Here is a 20,673-nt window from a genome sequence, read left to right as displayed (position 1 = left end):
CACAGCAGAAAACCAGCAGTGAGCCAATAGCTATGAAATACAGTATAAGTATGCAGTATACAATACAACTGGTATAAATATCAAGAATAAGCAATAACTACTAAAAATAAGCAAGAAAAGGTCTACTTATTGTTATATATCACAGATCAGGTGCTCCTCCTCAGATAGCTCTTTTTGTAATGGCTGAAACAATCAAGTTAACTTCTTAAGTAACAGAAAGATGAAACCTGAAACAACTTTAAAAAAATGCTCAAAAGAACCAATAATGCACTTTCTCCAAGCCATAGACCTGGCAACCCAACTAGCCAAAGACCATAAACACTATGCTCTCATTGAAGTGAGGGTTGTTCTTTGCTAACTAAGATGGCCTGAACAAGAAGCTCAGAAGACAGAAAACACTACAGAAATATTTATCACAGCAGAAAACCAGCAGTCAGCCAATAGCTATGAAATACAGTACAAGTCTGCAGTATGTCATAAAATTGCTATAAATATCTAGAATAAGCAATAACTCCTAAAAATAAGTAAGAAAAACGGGCTACTTATTGCTATATATCACAGATCAGGTGCTCCTCCTCAGATAGCACTGTGTGTAATGGCTGAAACACTCAAGTTAACTTCAAACACAAATCAGGAATATAGAGAATATTACAGCTAGAACATAATATTTTTAGGCAGAAAATACTGCAGAAATGTGTATCACAAACACAGCCAGGAACATGGACAATAGTACAGCTGTGACCTAAGCTATTTTAGGTAGAAAACACTACAGAAATGTTTATCACAACAGATAACCAGCAGTGACCCAATTGCTATGAAATACAGCACAAGTATGCAGTATACAATAAAATTGCTATAAATATCTATAATAAGCAATAACTACTCAAAATAAGCAAGAAAACAGGCTACTTATTGCTATATATCATAGATCAGGTGTTCCTCCTCAGATAGCTGTGTGTGTAATTGCTGAAACATGCAAGTTAACTTCTTAAGCAACAGAAAGTTAAAACCTGAAACAACTTTAAAAAAAGGCTCAAAAGAACCAATGAGGTGCTTTCTCCAAGCCATGGACATGGCAACACAGCTAGCCAAAGAACATAAACACTACACTCTTACCGAAGTGGGGGATGGTCTTTGCTAACAAAGATGGCCTGAACATGGAGCTCAGAACACAGACACTATTAAACAACTTGGCCAACAAACACAGATCAGGAATATGGAGAATATTGCAGCTACTACCTTAACTTTTTAGGCAGAAAACACTATAGAAATGTGTATTACAAACACGGTCAGGGGTATGGACAATAATACAGCTGTGCCCTAAATTATTTTAGACAGAAAACACTACAGAAATATTTATCACAGCAGAAAACCAGCAGTCAGCCAATAGCTATGAAATACAGTACAAGTCTGCAGTATGTCATAAAATTGCTATAAATATCTAGAATAAGCAATAACTCCTAAAAGTAAGTAAGGAAAACAGGCTACTTATTGCTATATATCACAGATCAGGTGCTCCTCCTCAGATAGCACTGTGTGTAATGGCTGAAACACTCAAGTTAACTTCTTAAGTAACAGAAAGTTGAAACCTGAAACAACTTTAAAAAAAGCTCAAAAGAACCAAAGAGGTGCTTTCTCCAAGCCATAGACCTGGCAACCAACTAGCCAAAGGCATAAAGACTACGCTCTCATTTAAGTGGGGGATGATCTTTCCTAACAAAGATGGCCTAAACAAGGAACTCAGAACACAACCTCTAACAAACAACTAGGCCAACAAACACAAGTCAGGAATATGGAGAATATTACAAATAGTACCTAATCTTTTTAGGCAGAAAACGCTACAGAAATGTGTATCACAAACAAAATCAGGAGTTTAGACAATATTACAGCTGTGACCTAAACTATTTAAGGCAGAAAACACTACAGAAATGTTTTTAACAGCAGAAAACCAGCAGTGACCCATTAGCTATGAAATTCAAAATATGCAGTATACAATAAAATTGCTACAAATATCAAGAATAAGCGATGACTACTAAAAATAAGCTAGAAAGCAGGCTACTTATTGTTATAAATAACAGATCAGGTGCTCCTCCTCACAAAAAAGCAATCTGGCTATGGGGGAATACACATGTAATTGCAAATACACCAAGCACTCCAGGGATGTAACAGCACTGAGAAACAGACACCAGTGTGAAAGTATATACATCATAAGGAGTTTGCATCTGTACTGCTCTTACCTGGCATGAAACCATACTGCAGATCATCGATCATCAACATGTTCTCAACCTACCTGCCACCACCCTTTACCATTACCTCATCCTGTGACCGACCAATGTTATCCCTCACTTGTTACTACACCTCTGCAGACCAACCTTGTTCAGATTAGTAGTACCAATACATATTCACCAACATCTCACACATCCTCTCACTTTCTAAGATTACAGTAAACAATCCAGTTAAAAATACCACTGCCATGTCTCATAAGCCCCCCAGGAAACCAGCGAGGAGCGTCCAGGTAAGGCAAAACTCCACACCAGTGTACTGAGGTTATATTCCAACTGTGTACTAACAGTCTGTAGATGCATATGTCATTGCAAAATAGAGTACTGGGTGGGTTTTAGTAATACACACATGCACCCATTTCAGGTGAAGATTAGCAAATAGTGTAATATCATAGTTTACACTGTACCTGTGCAGACATGTAGCATTGCACCTGGACCAATGGCTGTTGTGAAGCACCTGACAATACTTCTATCTCATAATACCTAAGTACCTCCTATCAACATGAGGCACAACAGCCTGAGACCATTGATTATGACATCCTCCTGTTGTGGCATTTTAAGGTCATGCATGTGGCCATGCACTGAACTGTTATAGTCAGCAATCTACATGTATCTGCAAGATCACCTGTGGGGGGGTTTACTGAAAGATATTACAGGGGCCTACATGCATGAGATGTCACATATCAGTATCATAGCTCACAAACCTGTTATTGCAAGACATCTGGATAATGATTGCCAACATGTGGGGACAGAGTGCCAATAGTAGGGACATGTTGTATACAGTGCTGTGATACAGTGTATATAAAAGGTGTACACACATGTCACAAAGCCAGGTATTTGTGAGAGATGAAAATGTGAGCACAATACACAAGACCAAAGCCATGCAACCTGTATTGTGACCTATAATCTCTTCCATGCAAATGTCAAACATACAACTCTGTTAGGGGAACATGCATGTGGAGTGGTAACAGTCCAAGAAACTAGATGCATATGTGTGGACCTTTGTCAACCCCATCCCCACACGCAATCACAATGGCCACACATTCCCCATCACCACTGGCCACACGTGAAAGGCAGCTGGGTGCAGGCACAGTGTGTGTGTGTGTGTGTGTGTGTGTGTGTGTGTGTGTGTGTGTGTGTGTGTGTGTGTGTGTGTATGTGTGTGTGCTTGTGTGTGTTTGTGTGTGTGTGTATACATACATATATATATATATATATATATATATATATATATATATATATATATATATATATATATGTACTTACACGTCAGGGTGCATAGCTGTCCAGCCATGATGCATTATTGCTGCTATTAACACTGACTGAATGTGGTCTCCATAATGTATTCTGTTTGTGTTCTACATGTCTGTGTGTCAGGCGGATGTTGGTCTGCTGTCCTTTCCTACAAGGGGTGTGACACTGTGGTAACATATTGACTGTGTCATATCCTGGGTAGAGCTGAACAAAAGTGACAGGTCTTTATAACAGTTACTGCATGTGCCATGGTTGATAGGTCTGACAGGTCTGAGTGGTGTATACAGGTGAGTGCATGGTGGCTGATGTAAGCAGCTCTTGTACAGTGGACAATGGTAAGTGTACTGGATGGCACACACCAAATGTTTGTGAATAACACACACACACACACACACACACACACACACACACACACACACACACACACACACACACACACACACACACACACTCAGGCTTTTGTGTTGATGCAATACACAGAGAATACAGTTTACATGGATGTACATCATTGTGCAGAGAACTCATGTTGGCATTTGTAATTCCAGAACATCACATCAGTAAATAATCAGTCCACCAAATTTAATTTCATTGGAGATAGTACTGATGGGGTATTTGTCATTTCCCCAATATACTGCAATCCTGGAGCTGGTATACATAGTTGTGTGGGTGTGGGGACACAGCACCACCCACATTGGAGTTTGTGGGGTGACGTAGAACCACACATTGTGTGATTAACTACTTAACCTCTTAACATAATCTGGACAGTATAACAGCACACTAAGTGGGGGGATACGCACAACAGTACCCCCAATGTGGGTGGCTGGGCCCACTACAACCACACCCAACTATGTATACCAACTCCAGTATCACTGTACAGCTGTACAGTGGGTAAAAGGGCATTTACACATCCTTATATTTTTGATGGAATCATTTTAACAAGATGATTGCTTTGCAGTGTTAACATTTGCCAGTTAGTTCTCGGACAGATGATCTCCTGGGAAATATATTTTCTGCAAAATGAAGTAGATCCCACAACATACACCCACACTTACTTGGCAACACTGAGATTAGAGCCCCTACATAGGTACTTATTGCTACTAATGTGTTTTGTCTTAATTGCACACACCAGAGAGCTTGAAGGGTGAGATGTATCCTGAGCTTCCTGTAAAGTGAACATCATCAGGCCTTGGACAGTTTGGTAGTGGGGGATGTACTGGGTGTTAATGGACCATACATAGTATAATATGCTGTCATATACACATTGACAAACACATACAATCATAGACACATTTGACAGGCCTCTGTTTAGCAGTACTGTCTACCTTGTCAGTGAATTCATACTGTTACAGAGTTTGTGACACCAGCACATGCATCATTGGGCTGAAGAGTGTCTTCAGTTACCTGTATGGTTGATGGTCACAGCAGTCCTCATACAGTGGATCTTGGGACATGTACTGGGGGTACGATGGTGTAAAGACAGTATGCCCAGCCCCCACACCCCACATTAGATATTTTACTCACTGAAATCCATGATAATGCTCTGACATACTTACAATCACACATTGAAGAGGACTGCAATACAAACCCTTGTCTATCTAATTATTGCTACTACAATGATATTCATTTATTGCACATGCCACAGGGATAGTAGGCTGAGGGTTTTATGTCTCTCTTATTGTCAGCAACCTCACCATCCTTTATAATGTATAGCAAGGCTTAGTGTATTTGTAGTATGTGTCCCCGGAATGCTGTCTTCTACAAATATGCACACTCACACACAATTGCACACACATACACACACACACACACACACATACTCACATTTGCCAGGACTCAGAGGGTAACCCACACCAATATACCCATTTGCAGAACATGCAAACACTGTTATACCCAGTAATGTACACAAACACATTTGTCAGTATTGAGGTGCATAGGTGAAGCTGTTCCGAGGTGTGAACCAGGCTATAATATATATATATATATATATATATATATATATATATATATATATATATATATATGCCCATGACATGTAGTGGAGTCATACCTCAGCACCATAACTCTCAACCTCTTAATGCAAGGGAACGTAATGTACGTATTGCAGTTATAAATGTAGAATGTTGCTACAGTGACAGGGGTTGTCAACACACTTGTTGTGAAGGAAGGCTCTTCTAAAACTGACATGTATGCCAGCAGTTACCAACAGACATCATAAAATCATCATAGTGAAGTACCACACAAATCACAGTAATGATCCTGTGGAATACGGAAGAAATATTAGCAATAAACATGGACAGTCTGAAACTATCTGGTCAGTCATGAGGTATACACAGAACTCCTTAGTGCAAGAAATGTGGAACAAGCCTGACAAAGGGGACGTTTAATAGGTTCATAGGTTCATAGGCAGATACTAGGCTATCTGCCCTAGGGCATTTATAAGCCTAGCCAGAGTGTATTTGGCTTCTGCCTCCCTATTAGATTAGCCTACTGTGACTCTGTAAAGTAGGTCACAGAAGGTACCCTTTTAAGATTAGTTTACTGTGCCTCTGTCTAGCAGGGACACAGGAGAGATCCCAGGGGTGAATTTGCGATTTCCCATCCACGCGTCCAAATTTCGCTTGAAGAGGGTCAGCAAGGGGCTATGTCTAACATGAATTGGGAATCTATTCCAGAGTGAGGGGAGTCTCTGGAAAATGAATCTGTCCCTCCAGCATGTCCTATTTATTTTTGTGCTGAGGTTTAGGTCCCTGGAGCGTGTAGCTCTAAGGGACTTGGATTTTTTGAGGTGGAGCATGTCCATTAATTCTGGGTTTGACATTGCTTTGTACGTCAGGCATAGAGCGCCTCTGAGTAGGCGGTAAGCAACTGAGTAGAGCTGGAGTTTCTTTAGTCGAGCTGCATAGGACATCTGTTTGTAGCCCATGATCCTCTTGGTGAGGTACTTTTGGGGTCTCTCCAGTTGCTGCAGGTGTCGGGTAAGGTACATCCCAAAAGGGGCATTGTATTCAATTATGGGCCTGATGAGTGACGAGTAGAGAGGCACAATGACCTCTCTTGATCTAGATGCGAACCCTTTCATGATAAGGTGGGCTATATAGAAGGTCTTTCTAACCACTTTGGCAGCGTGATTATCAAAGGAGAGAATACTATCTACGTTGGTCCCCAAATCTCTAATTACGCCTTCCGTACTTAATGGATTACCAGCTATGTGGTAATTTGTGGGCACCTTGTTTTTCCCAAAGGGGATGACTATGCACTTTTTAGCATTTAGCTTGAGGCCGTGGCTCTGGCACCAAGCATTCGTCTCTGTGAGACCCTTTTGGAGGATGCTTGTGTCAGCTGGAGATTCAATTATGGCCCCCAGTTTGCAGTCATCTGCAAACTTTGTCAGCCATAATCCCCCCGTGTTAGCCTGAACCTCAGAGAAGTATATACCGAACAAGAGAGGTCCCAGAACTGAGCCCTGTGGGATGCCACTTGTAACTGGTTTGGATTCGGACATGGCACCTGCGATTCTGACCATGTGGGTTCTATCTCTGAGCCAGTTTGCAACCCATCTTGTGATATAAGGGTTGATATTTAAGCTGGTAAACTTATTTATGATGCCCGAGTGGGGTATTGTGTCGAAGGCTTTTGTGAGGTCCAGGTAGGCTGCGTGGACTACCTTGCCCTCATCTATGGATTTGGTAACTGTTTCAAAGAAATCAACTAGGTTTAAGAGATAAGATCTTCCCTTAACAAAGCTGAATTGGGTAGGGTCCAGTGTCTGGAGGCTCCCAATGTCTTTGTTTATGAGTTCCATGATAATACGCTCCATAGCTTTACAGACCAGACTAGTCAGGCTTATGGAGCGATAGTTTCCGGGGTCCGTTGTGGCACCACCTATGCGGAGTGGGACCACTGTAGCTGTACGCCATTCTTTGGGTACATATCCTGTAGTAAGGTTAAGTTTGAACAGTGACTTAATGTGAGGGTTCAGTTCTTCTTGGAGCTCATGTAAGACACAGCCTGGGACACCATCCAGTCCCATAGATGCTGTGTTTTTTGCTTTGGAGAGGGCAGCTTTCACCTGTGCATCTGTGATGTCAGGGAGGTTACATTCAGTTGGGATAGGCATTTGCTCCTTTGGGGGGGAAGGGGGGGAGAAGTTTGCACTGAATCTGTCTGCCAGGATGTTGGCTATGTCTGTAGATTTGGTATATTTTGTACCGTTATGCAAGAATTCAGAGCATATCTGGGAGTTTTGCCCATGTTCCTGACATAACTAAAGAAGGCCTTGTGATTATCTTTAGTGTCTAGGGCAATTTTTCTTTCAAAACTGGCCTTTGATGATTTTATGAGGGATCGAAGTTTCTTGCTAATACTGATCAGAGATGCCTTCCCTTTTTGGGATTTTGCTCTGTCATGTAGTAGCTTCCTCCTTCTGTTGCATAGCTTATTTATGGGCGGGGTCCACCAGACCAGTCTCCTGTTTTTAGAGGAGTGAGTCTTGGTTTTATTTGGGATAGCACGATTCATGCATTCCTGCAGGTGCTCATAGAATGCATTTGTAAAGGATTCTGCGAATTGAGCTGTATTATCCTCTGGGCCAGGGGCTTTGAAGGATTCCACCTCAGTCTTGAGAAGTGCAAAGTTGGCTTTTGAGAAATTCTTTACAGTGATTTCCTTGGTTGGGGGTGGGGACGGGATATGGATGTCCAGGGAAATTTGTTTATGGTCTGATCTTACCAATGAGGGGTTTACCTTTGGTGTGGAACATAGAGTCCCCATGTTGGTGATGACCAGGTCCAATATGTTGTTCCCTCTTGTGGGAATGGTGACCAGTTGTTCCATTGCGTTAGAGTTTATAAATTCAAGGAACCATTAGGTGAGGGTGTTTGGGCTTGAGTAGTTTTCCCAGTCAATGTTTGGGTAGTTGAAGTCACCCAATAACATAGTGTTTGGAGAGACCTTCATATTCTCCAGTGTTCTCAGGAATGCCAAGTGGGGTTCCTGTAATAGAGAGGGTGTTCTGTAGCAGGCTACAAACTGAAAGGCAGTTTTGCCCACTGTTAGTTGCACATGGATGGTTTCTGATGCTTCGTGCAGTGCCACTAACCTGGAGGTGTAGGTATCTTTGATGAATATAGATACTCCCCCTCCTTTTGTGCTTCGGTCCGAGTTTTGGGGCCGAAAAGGCATGGTATGAGTTATAACCTGGTAGTGCTGGGGTGCTCTCAGGAGCCTTGAACCAGGTTTCTGTTACTGCACAGACATCGATTTTTTCCATACTGAGGAGAGTCTCGAGTGCGTGCATCTTGAGGTTTAGACTTCTGGCATTGAGTAGCATTACCTTTAGTTTTTTTATCTTTGCGTTGTCTATAGAGGTGGGTTTGTCCTTTGAGCCTTGCCTAAAAAAGGCACTATGGGGGTGGCAAGAGCCTTGGCCAGTATACAAAAGCCTAAGGGTGACAGGTGCAAACCATCCCTAGCGAAGCAACGTGGCTTGTCGAGCATTTCATCCCAGGCTGACAGACACTGGATCCCCTTTGAATGACACCAATACTTTAGCCAATTGTTGAAACTGATCATTTTGTCTTTATACTGTGGCATCATTCTTGGTGAGGGCAAGATGCTACTCAAGGTCAGGGTCATACCAGCCTGGGCTACATGGTCAGAGAGCTCCTCTATGTCTCTTTTCATGTAGTCCAGGGAGGTACGTCTCAGGTCATTCGCACCAGCATGGACAATGACAGAGTAATACTTGTACTTGCTTTGGAGTGACCTGAGTGCTTGCGTTATATGGCGGATCCTGGCACCCGACAGGCAGCTTACAGTGACCTTCTCCTTGTTCAGGAGAATGGGGATATATCACAAATACTGGAGTAGATAAGCTCACACAGTTGATGCAGTCACACCCTCCTGTCTGACCTCACACATATTAACTGGAGGAGCAGCGGTCCCAAGCCCAAATACTTCCCACTAGTTAGTCACATACATTTTCACACCAGGCCACTGCTTTGTCAGAAATACACAACCAGGCAACAGTACAGATGACAAATATCTGGACATAGCATCACACTATGGTAAATACACTGAGCTGCTAGGCATGTCACCAAGCACTGTCTACACTACAAGCAGACTGCCACAACACTACCCAATTTACCTATGAGGGAATACACATGTAATTGCAAATGTAGCAGGCACTACAGGCATGTAACAGCATGAAGTAACAGACACCATTGTGAAAGTGCATACCCACAACCTATCTCAACACAGTCACAGTTACATAATTAAGCATAAGTAATAGTACAGTATATGGACTGTGTGAACAAAAGCCATCATCATGTTTGCCACTCACACACTAACCTTACATATACTGTATACTATACACCTTCTGTATACTGGCCCAATTTACAGTGTAGTCTGATGCCTGACTGTAGTATGGGACATGTCTCAGTCTGACCCTACAAACATCAGAGACTGGAGCAGCATTCAACGTCAGATAGAACAGGACCAAGAAAACTGACATCTACCCCAGCCTGTAAACAGGCCAAATAAAGTATCAAAGTATTAAAACTCTTACCTAACTAGCTTGCTACACTATGGTATTGCACAGTTATTGCATGTACCACAGCACTTAGATGGTGAAGAGCTGTCCAAAGGTATCTTTGAAGGTGAGTGACATCAGCAGCAGGGCTAAAGGAGGGGTATGGAAGTGTAGTAAGTGTGTATGTCCACAAAATCAGATGTCATCAAAGACACACACACTCCCATTTTCATAGTTGCCAGTACCAGGATTAGAACTTCTACCAAACTAGCTTGCTATACTATGGTATTACACAGCTATTGCACATGCCACAAAGCTTATCTGTTAAAGAGCTGTCCAAAGGTATCTTTGAAGGTGAGTGACATCAGCAGCATGGCTAAAGGAGGGGTATGGGAAGTGCAGTAAGTGTGAATTTCCACAAAATCAGGTGTCATCAAAGACACACACATGTTTTCACACTTGTCAGGACCAGGATTAAAACTCCTATCTAACTAGTTTGCTACAATACAGTATTACACAGTTATTGCACACACCACAGAGTTTATGGGCTGAAATTTTGCCAGTGGGTTATTTTAAGGTTACTGACATCTGCAGGAATGCTAAGACAGGGCAATGGGAGGTGTACTGAGTGTGAATGTCCTCAAATTCATTCTTCCCCAAACACACACACACTTTAACAGTTGCCATGTCTGGGATTAGAACTCCTACATAACTAGTTTATTACACTACATTATTACACAGTCAATGCAAGTGACACACAACTTATAGGGATGAGACTTGCCCAAGGGGTTATTTCTAGGTGACTGACAGCATGGGTACTAACACTGGCAATGGGAAGTGCAGTGTCTGTGAATGGGCCATAAATCTCTTCTCTGGAAACACACACACACACACACACACACACACACACACACACACACACACACACACACACACACACACACACAAAACTTCACATTTAACAGGACTGAGTTTATAAATGCTACATGAATACCTATTTGTACTATTGTGTTACACAGTTATCACAAGCACCACAGACACTATAGGGCTGAGGGCTACCAAAAGGAATGTCTACAGTGATTGACATCAGCACATCATGTGCTATAGGCCAATTTGATGTGTAGTGGGTGGGACAGCTCTCATAATGGCATTCGCTCTGTCACTGTCTGTCTCTCTGTTCTCCACATCACTGTGTGTGTATATTTGGCATATTATAGTCTGTTGGCCTTAGATATGTGTGAGTATTCCTATACAATATGTGTGTGAAGCATAATTGGTGTGCAACTTGGTGTGTGTGCAAAGACATCTGCAGATGACAGATATGTATAGTCCACTATGTTGTCAGATATGGGCTTCATTTCTATAAGTGTAGGAGCATGCCCAGTATGACCTGTATTGAGTGTGTGAAGGCATTCCAGGTAGGGTTGTACTCCAGTCCATGCTTTGGTGTTCAACACCTACAGCTAGCAACCTGTTTCTGCAGGATATCTGTAGACAGGTTGACAATATGGAATCACAATGAGTGAAAGATAGGGGGCTACTGTAACTATTGCTGTCTGTGCTGCTTGTGTTGCATAATTGGTGTTAGCAGAGATAATTAGACATGTACTGTTTTACACTGTGATGTATTATGTCATCAACTACTGACAGATAAGATTAACTGCTCACAGTTATTTACTGGGAAATACAAGATGAATGCAGCTGAGTCCAGTATTGTGGTCCGCAGGCTACACATTCTTGCACACTCATGCCATTCTGGAGGTGTAGCTACAGACACTTGCTGGTGGATCTGTGTAAATGGTCCAGCACCTTGGTAGTATGGTGGCTGAGGATCCCTTTCTTGTACATATATCGACTTAGAGTGAAATATGCAATGGCTGTCATTAACATGTTGCCACTCATTTGCATGCCAGTATGTGGACATTTACATACCATAAATGCCATACTATTTTTCCAGTAATCCACTCACCCAACTTGTGTTTGTGACTCATGCACACTCAGCATGTCACTGCTCAATACATACTACTTGTTTGTAAACACCCCTCGTGTGTGTGTGTGTGTGTGTGTGTGTGTGTGTGTGTGTGATAGTGTGTGTGTGTGTTTGTGTGTGTGTGTGTTTGTATGTGTATGTGTGTGTGTGTGTGTGTGTGTGTGTGTGTGTGTGTGTGTGTGTGTGTGTGTGTGTGTGTGTGTGTGTGTGTGTGTGCGAGAGTGTATGTGCATTGTAGAGTGTATCTGTCAACATATCATTGCTGTGTGATAATGCATTTACAGGCTTTGGCTGTTACTGCTGCTGATGTTGTGTTGGTCCATATTTTGTACTCTGCTCCTTTGTCATGTTTTGCATCACACACATTTTGTCATTTAAGACATTGCTTCCTATGTGTGTTCATTTTGTCACTGAATGGCATATATTCCTGTCATTTCATTTTTGAGTTCCTTTTTTCCATTTTCCCTACTATATGATGGATTCCTGTAATTTTTAATGTTTACTTGCAAAACTAGACTGTGTGCATAGTAGCATGCATGCCCCTAACATGCCTGGGGTACTGGTGAGCTACAACAGGGCAATCCCATACTCACCAGCTTCAGGCTGCTGTCCCACATCCAGACCAGAGGGACCTATGTTGTTGGGTGGTACAGGTATTGTCAGAAGACTCACATGTGGCATTGGTATAAGATGAATGCTAAGTTTCTGCACATGTACAGTACAAGTTCTGATAGTAAACAATTTGCTGTCCCTCACCATAGATGTGCACGTGTGTGCATTACAAAACCCCACCCACAAATGCAGTTTGACCTGATATATACATCTAGATACTCAACAGAATCCAGTATGACTGTGACAGTATTCAGTTGATGTGCACTGGGGCCTTACCTGGACACTCCTTGCTTGTTGCCTGGGTGGCACCCACCTCCCCGACTTGTGTTTCTTGGCTTGGCTGGTGTGTGGTGGCTGCCCAAAGGTTAGCAAGGAGCTCCTCTGTTGCTGTAAGTGGGGCCTGTGTGGCAGGTCCCCATCTGCAGTAGTACCATCCCCTGGCCATTGCAGCAGCCCTTTACCAAGCAGGACATATCAGGTCAGTTGCCTGATGCCTGACCTGATCATATATGCATCCAAGGTGGCCCAAGTTTTTAACTCTGTGGACAAGGTCATCCCACAGGGTGGTATGCTCCCACAGATAGTGTTGGCCATGGCCAAACATCATCCCATGCTGGTGGATGATGGCATCCGTGATGGCTGCATGTCACTGCAGTATATGCTGATTGTCTTTCCCGCTGCATGTCACCTGGAAGACATAAAAAGGGAAGCACATCACAAGACCTCATACATTGGTCAAAGTTATTTACAGAACCTGAACATCAACATTGACTATCATTAGCCACCACTTACAACCACATCATACCCCTGTCATCTATCAGCACAGTATGAACCTGCATTGCACTCCTGGTCCTGATGGGTCATGTTCCCAACAATGAGGGCCAGTACATTGCATAACTCACCATTAATCATTCACCTTTGTGTAGAGCAATGCCAGTGGCCACCTTCCTTGCAGATGGGATGTCAGTGTTGCTCAGGCTTTGCTTGCATACAGTGTTTAATGGAGCTGGGGGCATATGCCTGAGTTCATGTAAGATGCAGACAGGAAAGTTATCAGGTTCCATGGAGACTTACTTTTGTTGACTTTGAATAGGTATTATGTACCTGCTCCCTGATGATGAGGGGAGGGGTATGGGTGCTGTGCATATTCACCTATACTGATGGTGGGACAGGGGGATGATGTTTTCCCTTAACCTGTCTGCAGCAGGTTGGTTATAGCTATGGTGTGTGTGTGTGTGTGTGTGTGTGTGTGTGTGTGTGTGTGTGTGTGTGTGTGTGTGTGTATGTGTGTGTGTGTGTGTGTGTGTGTATGTGGTGTGACTGACCACCATTACAGGGTGGTTTGGGTTGTTGCCTCTGAGATTAAAGACATATGTGAAGACAGCCTTGTGACTGGCCTTGGTCGATGTGTCCAATTTGTACTCATAGATAGCCTTATAGTAATTCAGCTGTGACCTTATAGGCTGAACTTGTCCGTTACTTTAAAGTCAGAGGTTAATATAGAATTAGAAATGACACAAGACACCAAGGCTCAAACTTAACAATTTATTAAACAAAACTTACTAAGTAAACAAAAAAAAAAGATAAATCATGTACTTACAAGCATATGCATAAACAAAATCATCTTGGCCAATGATAGGGAGACTTTAATCCTATTCAGTACAGCTATCTGTTCAGTCAAGGCAAGGCCAACACTGGCAAAATGGCTCTTATGCTCAGTTCAGGCTAGTGCTCTGATCAAATCCGGATGAAGATGATTTCCAATTTAGCCTTTGAGCTTTTTATAGTCTTGAACAAACAACAGGGTCAATAGGTTCAACTAATGACATATTGATCACAAGCTCATCATGAGTAGATGGAATATTTTAGAACATTACAGATAATTTCCTAAGTTGTAAACAAGTATCATAATACCTGGTCTTATGCCGTTCTTCCCTTTTCTAAAGAACAGTTAGCTCACAAACTTGTGATGTAGTTGCTCATTGAAATCCCCCATATTCTGGTAAACATCTTTTAAGCTGACAAACAACTTACAGGTCAAGAAAAGTTTAGTAATACCAGTAATCAGTGAGCAAGGCCTGCTCTTAAGCATATTGTATTGTTACAGTATTAGCAACATATAGTGAGGTAGCAGCATGTCAGATCTAGCAATAATCAATCTAGCAATAATAATCAAACATACACAGTGATATGTGGCTCGAGGCATACTTAAAAAAAAAACTGGTAGACTGTGTGGATCCGTCACAGGCCACCCCTTGCATCGAGCAGCGTATGATGTGTATCCTTTATAAGAGTTAAAACTGACAACATCAATTTGTATTTTCTCATCACTTTACAGTAAATGCAGCATGATATTAAGCAAAATAACACTGAAACTATTGTGGCCAAGAGCAAAGGATGCAATAACAAATTAAACCACACTGAAGCTTTAGATGACCACATAAAAATATCATACCAATACGAGACAGTTATATCCTGCATTTCATTTGCAATTTTTACATTGGTAAATTTATCTTTAATCATTTTAATCACTGTTTGATGCGCAACACTTAGTGTTTTATTTAAAAGTTGCAATACTATTCGTCCTTCCTGCTTAATCTGTTGAAAGTCCAGGTGGACTAGAGATGGCCATCTAAAAGTGTGTAATGGTTCTGTGCTAGCATAAATGTGATGTCCATCCATCTATTCAGTTTAATAAGTTCTCCAGTACAAAAATCAATAATTGCATGTATGTTACTTTTACAGTATGCTCCACCGTTTGTGAGTATCCCATCACTATAGGCTAATTTACAAGAGGATATCACACAAACCATGGTATCATTTAGTTGGTAAATGTCTGTACCATTTACTACATACATATCTGTGCCAGGTGCATTCCCCAGTTCCATTATGTAAGCATGGGTAAGGCTTCCTTTTTATCATCATGCATACCCACCCCTGGGGCCAAGTCTCACAACCTGCCAAATCAATGGGTACATCATTATAATCAATCAAAGTAGACTCAATTTGAGGTACCCACCAATTATTTCCAAATTACAAGGGAAATGTAACAAATGGACAGACCTGCTTTGTTCCTTTTTTCTAGCAAGATAGTCAAAAATCAGTATACAAGACTTATTTTCAGATGCAAAGTCTATTGGCTTTAACCAATGATATAGTTGCAGTTCCCTTTGCCAATGGGCTGCCTTTTTAGACCCCCAAGTTTGAATAAATTGCAAATATTGCTGATTAGCAGCCAATTGATTTAGGATACAAAAGGTCTGATTTACTTCTGCTGTGAGGTTATTTAAAATCGGTTCTGTATATGCATTAGGTACTTGAAACTCAGCACTGAAATAAATAGGACATGCTGGAGGGACAGATTCATAACCCAGAGGCTCCCTTCACTCTGGAATAAAATCCCAGTCCAGGTTAGGAAGAGTCCCTCATTGACTCTCTTCAAGTGGAATCTTGATGAGTGGATGGGAAATCATAGGTTTACCCTGGGTATCACTACTATGTCACTGTTAGACAGAGGCACATTATACTAACCTTGAAAAAGGGCATAGCAAAATTAATTTAATATGGGTGCCGAAAGCCATACACACACTGGCTAGGCTTATAAATGCCCTAGGGCAGATAGCCTAGTATGAACCTATGAACCTATTAGCATGTTCAATCCACCTCCACATAACGGTTTGAGTTAAAATACTGTCCACAGTTCTTTGTCCCAGTTCGGGATCATGATCTGCTAGTAGCTTAAAAGCCAAATTTAGGTCAGTACTTAAACTGCCCAATTTCTATGTAGGGTATCTATATCTACACTGTTTAAGAATCTAGTCCCTGTTCCGACTGCACCTAGTGCAGTACCAAGAATACCTGTAACGTCACGTTTATTCCTTTTATATTTGTAATGTCTATATTTGATATGCAAGGAATTAACTGGCCATAATTTCACAATTTTACAATGTGGATACCTGGTAGTAATATCAACGGCTGTCATGTCAATTATCATTTTAATACGTTGTATTACTCTAGCACTACTTACCGTTTTACATCCTCTTGTATACCTTACCACATGTCCCAAACCATCAAATATGGTTGAACTATTGTCCATGGCATATTATCTCCAAACTTGGTGATAGGGTTTCCGCGGTGTCATTTTCCCTTTGAAATTCAGCTATGCAGGAGGAATCTAATGGAGACTTGGCTAGTGGAAATCCCAACTCATTTAATCTCTGGTATAAGCCTCCAAAAGGGTTGAAAGTACACTTTTCAGGATGTCTATCACAGTTTAGTCTACATACAGTTGTGATGTTTTCCATCTGAGTGATGCTCCAAGTTAGGGCAGGTTTTGGTGTCACCACATATAGATCATCCCCCAATTTCCAGTAAAAGTCACAGTCTGCCGTTAGATTTGCAACATCTTCCTCATCAAATAGAGGGATAGGATTAAGACAGCCATATGGCCCATCTAAGTGTTGTTGTCAGAAAAGATTGGCATCTTCCCAAACAGTGTCAATAATCTATGGAGAGGAAAGTACAATGGTTGTTTAGCAGAATCAAGTAATACCAGGTACATCACAAATCACAGTCCCATGTTCATTTGGCTGATTGGGTGTGGTTACTACAACTCTCATTCCCAGCCATTTGCTTGGTTTAGTATCACAGTCTTGTAGTAAAATAACAGCATCTTGATGCATACAAATTTTTACTAAAGGTTGTCCTTTTTGAATCATCTGTGTCTTGTTATCTAAATTGATAGCCTTTACTATTACTTCTTGCTCTGGCTCCCATAATGTAAAAACCTCCCAATTTTCCCCTAATAGCCCTTTTTGCCCCCAGTGCCAATTTTCTGGAAGATAGAGTTTCCAACCTGTCTAAACTGACACTATATTTTGTGCTGGCACTCTTTGTTTAGTCAATGTGCATAGCCAGAACCGAGTTTGATCAGTATTTGTCAAAAGAGGGTATATGGCATCTGGGTTCAGCTTTTCTAGTTTTGAAATGCAACTGTTGGACCGAATGTCATTCATGCGACAATTTTCCTCTTGTTGTGGTTTATCCTACAAACAACTATGCAAGTAAAAGTGAAACGGCGTGATGAGATGTCTATAGACTGGCATCCAAATTTTAACACATACCTAGCCATGAAACGTGTGTATGCAGAGACTATGAACATTTCAAATTGCTGGGTTTGTACAGCTATACCAAAAGCATATGGAGGACTGATAATGTCCGCTGTCCCTTTGGGGATAAATCAGACTTGGGAGAATTTACTTTTCGACACAGGAACTGTGAGATCACAAGACAAAATAGCTTTATTTTTACCTGTCACACAAAAAGGAGTTGTATGTTTCTACAAAAATGACACTCTCCAGGTGGGCTGGAGCAATTGTAATATAACCATATCTTACCGATGTTATACTAAGAATAGTAATGGCAATACTTTTTGCAATACTAATTATGACTCATATTTAAACTCATTGAAAACAACTATGAGTGACATTCAAAAGAATCCAGTTTTGTTTAAACAATTGTCAGTTATAGATAAAAAAATGTTTCATGCAGGGCTGATGCGTATTAGTACTAAAGTAGAAAACTGTTATTTTATTTGTGGGAAAAAGGCATATAAATGGTTACCTGAGAATTGGTCCGGCAGCTGTTTTTTGGGTTACTTGGTTCCGGCAATAAGACATACTGCAGAATTACCTTTGGGTAAGATACGAAACGTAAGAGAAACAGCTCGAAAGCCAGAAGGTCCAGTTAAGAAACCTGTGAATCCAGTTGGGAAGATCGAAGCTAGTTGGAAAGACCATAATTCAGTAAAAGACAAAAGCGAATTGACTCATATGGAAGTGACAGTGTTATATCCTGGGCAGGAATATTACCAGCCTATGGAGCAGTCAAATTGATCTGGGAGCTGAGGAAGTTGTCGAAACGTCTCGAAGTAATGAGTAATGCAACTTTTTCCACCCTAGAACTAGTGACTGATGAACTGAATGCAATAAGAACTGTTGTGCTACAAAATCGGATGGCTCTTGTCTTCACCCTAGCGGCGAGAGGTGGTACGTGCGCGCTTATCAAAGAAGAATGCTGTGCTTATATACCTGACAATCGTCACGAGATAAATAATCACCTAGAGGTAATTCAGCAAGTATCAGCCATGACTGAACCAGGCCCAAACCCACTGATGAACTTTTTCCAGAATCTGTTTGGGGGGTGGGGTTCCATCCTAATGAACATTCTAATTGCTATTTGTGTGGGTATACTCCTAATAGGAGCATGTGTTTGCTATGGAATTCCCTGCATGAAAAGATTACTCTAAGATTTTGTTGATGTATCTGTTACTGAAACTTTCTACCAAGATATTGAAATTGAAAGATTGATTTCAGATGACGCTTTTTCTGAAGTATAGATTGAATGACTCACCTAGCTGAAAATCCTAAGTGGAAAAGGTTAGGAGATGAAATAACACTATGCATACTTCAAAAAAAAATAGAATAAAAAGTATTAATAGGGGGGAAATGTTAGAAAAATATGTATTTAAATATATGTGAAATACTAGTTTAGAAGCAAGGTCGTTTATAATGCATTTTATTCTATTAATCATATAACAGAAGGGATAAATTCATGTGTAAATGCAAGTAGCTTCTGAAACTGCAGTGTGCTTTGACCCCTGACCCTGGCAGCTGCCAGCTCAGCAAGCTTAATGTTTATGCTTTTCATAAGTGATTATCTGCTGGGTCAGAAAATTAAATGTGTAAATCTTCCGCTCCTTCCTGATGAGATAACTAGTCCTTGTAAATAATGAAATCTTCTCTTCCTGCATGAAGTAACTTGTCCTTGTGAGATAAAAACACAGCTGGTAAAGAAAGTGAAATAGTGAGCAAATATGTATGTTAAAGACCGAATCTGCTATTGTATTCGAACTGATATGAAACCTTGAATAAGTAACTTTATAGAAAGACATTATGACTGACCAGCTGGATAGCAAGGCCATATTGTATCTAGAGGAAAAGTTTTTTAAAACATACTGCATCAGCAAATTAAAAGAATAGAGGCTTGTAAGCTAAAGTGATGTAGATGCCCCGTGACATATCATGTCAGTAAGGTGGGCATAGCTTAAATGTTAAACCTATATAAAATTGTGTGCTTCCTGTTTCATGTCAGACAAAATTCTGTACTTGTATGGTTTTTTTGCCTCCTGGTGTACACTAGTAAACATTTGAATCTGAACCTCCTGTGTATTGAATTATTAATTTTATTTAACAATGAGTGAATGGGAAATAGAAAATTCACCCCGGGGATCACTCCAGTGGCTCTACTCGACAGAGGCACTGGGAACTAAGGTCAGGTGGCATGATGCCATGGTAATCCTATGGGATAGGCTTGTAAGGGCTCCAGGGCCATTAGCCTAGTATACACCTATGAACCTATGAATCTATGAACTGCTCCAACACTTTTTGATAAGTGCCTTAGGATATTTTACATCCATCAGAGCTACCACCAACTCAGCCAGTTGAGGTCTTAATGGGGCCTTCATTTAACATCTCATCCAAAGAATGACATACTAGGAGTGCAGCACCCACTACAGCATTAGTATTGGAAAATTAAGACATGCACCTGGCTTGGAAATAAAACTCACAAACTTCTGTGCCAAATGTGAATGTGGTGCCTGTTGAGCTACTGAGATTGCAAACAAACATATACATGCTTCAGCAACCTCCAAGGAAAACAGCACTGATAAAGATAAAAACTGATCTCTGCCTGATGTACAAGGCCATGTCCAATCAGGATCTGATGGATATGCTCCGCCTCAAAAAATCCAAATCCATCAGGACCACGAGAGCTAAAGACTTAAACCTTGGCACAAGTATGAATAGGACATGCTGGAGGAATAGATTCATAACCCAGAGGCTTCCCATGCTTTGGAACAGGATCCCAGTTCGTATTAGGCAGAGCCCCTCACTGACTCTCTTCAAGAGAAATCTTGATGAGTGGATGGGAGATCGTAAGTTTACCCC

The sequence above is a fragment of the Protopterus annectens genome, chromosome 1.part1 (genome assembly GCF_019279795.1).
Source record: "Protopterus annectens isolate FY-2018-M chromosome 1.part1, PAN1.0, whole genome shotgun sequence".
Taxonomy (NCBI): Eukaryota; Metazoa; Chordata; order Ceratodontiformes; family Protopteridae; genus Protopterus; species Protopterus annectens.
This window is presented reverse-complemented; position numbering follows the sequence as displayed.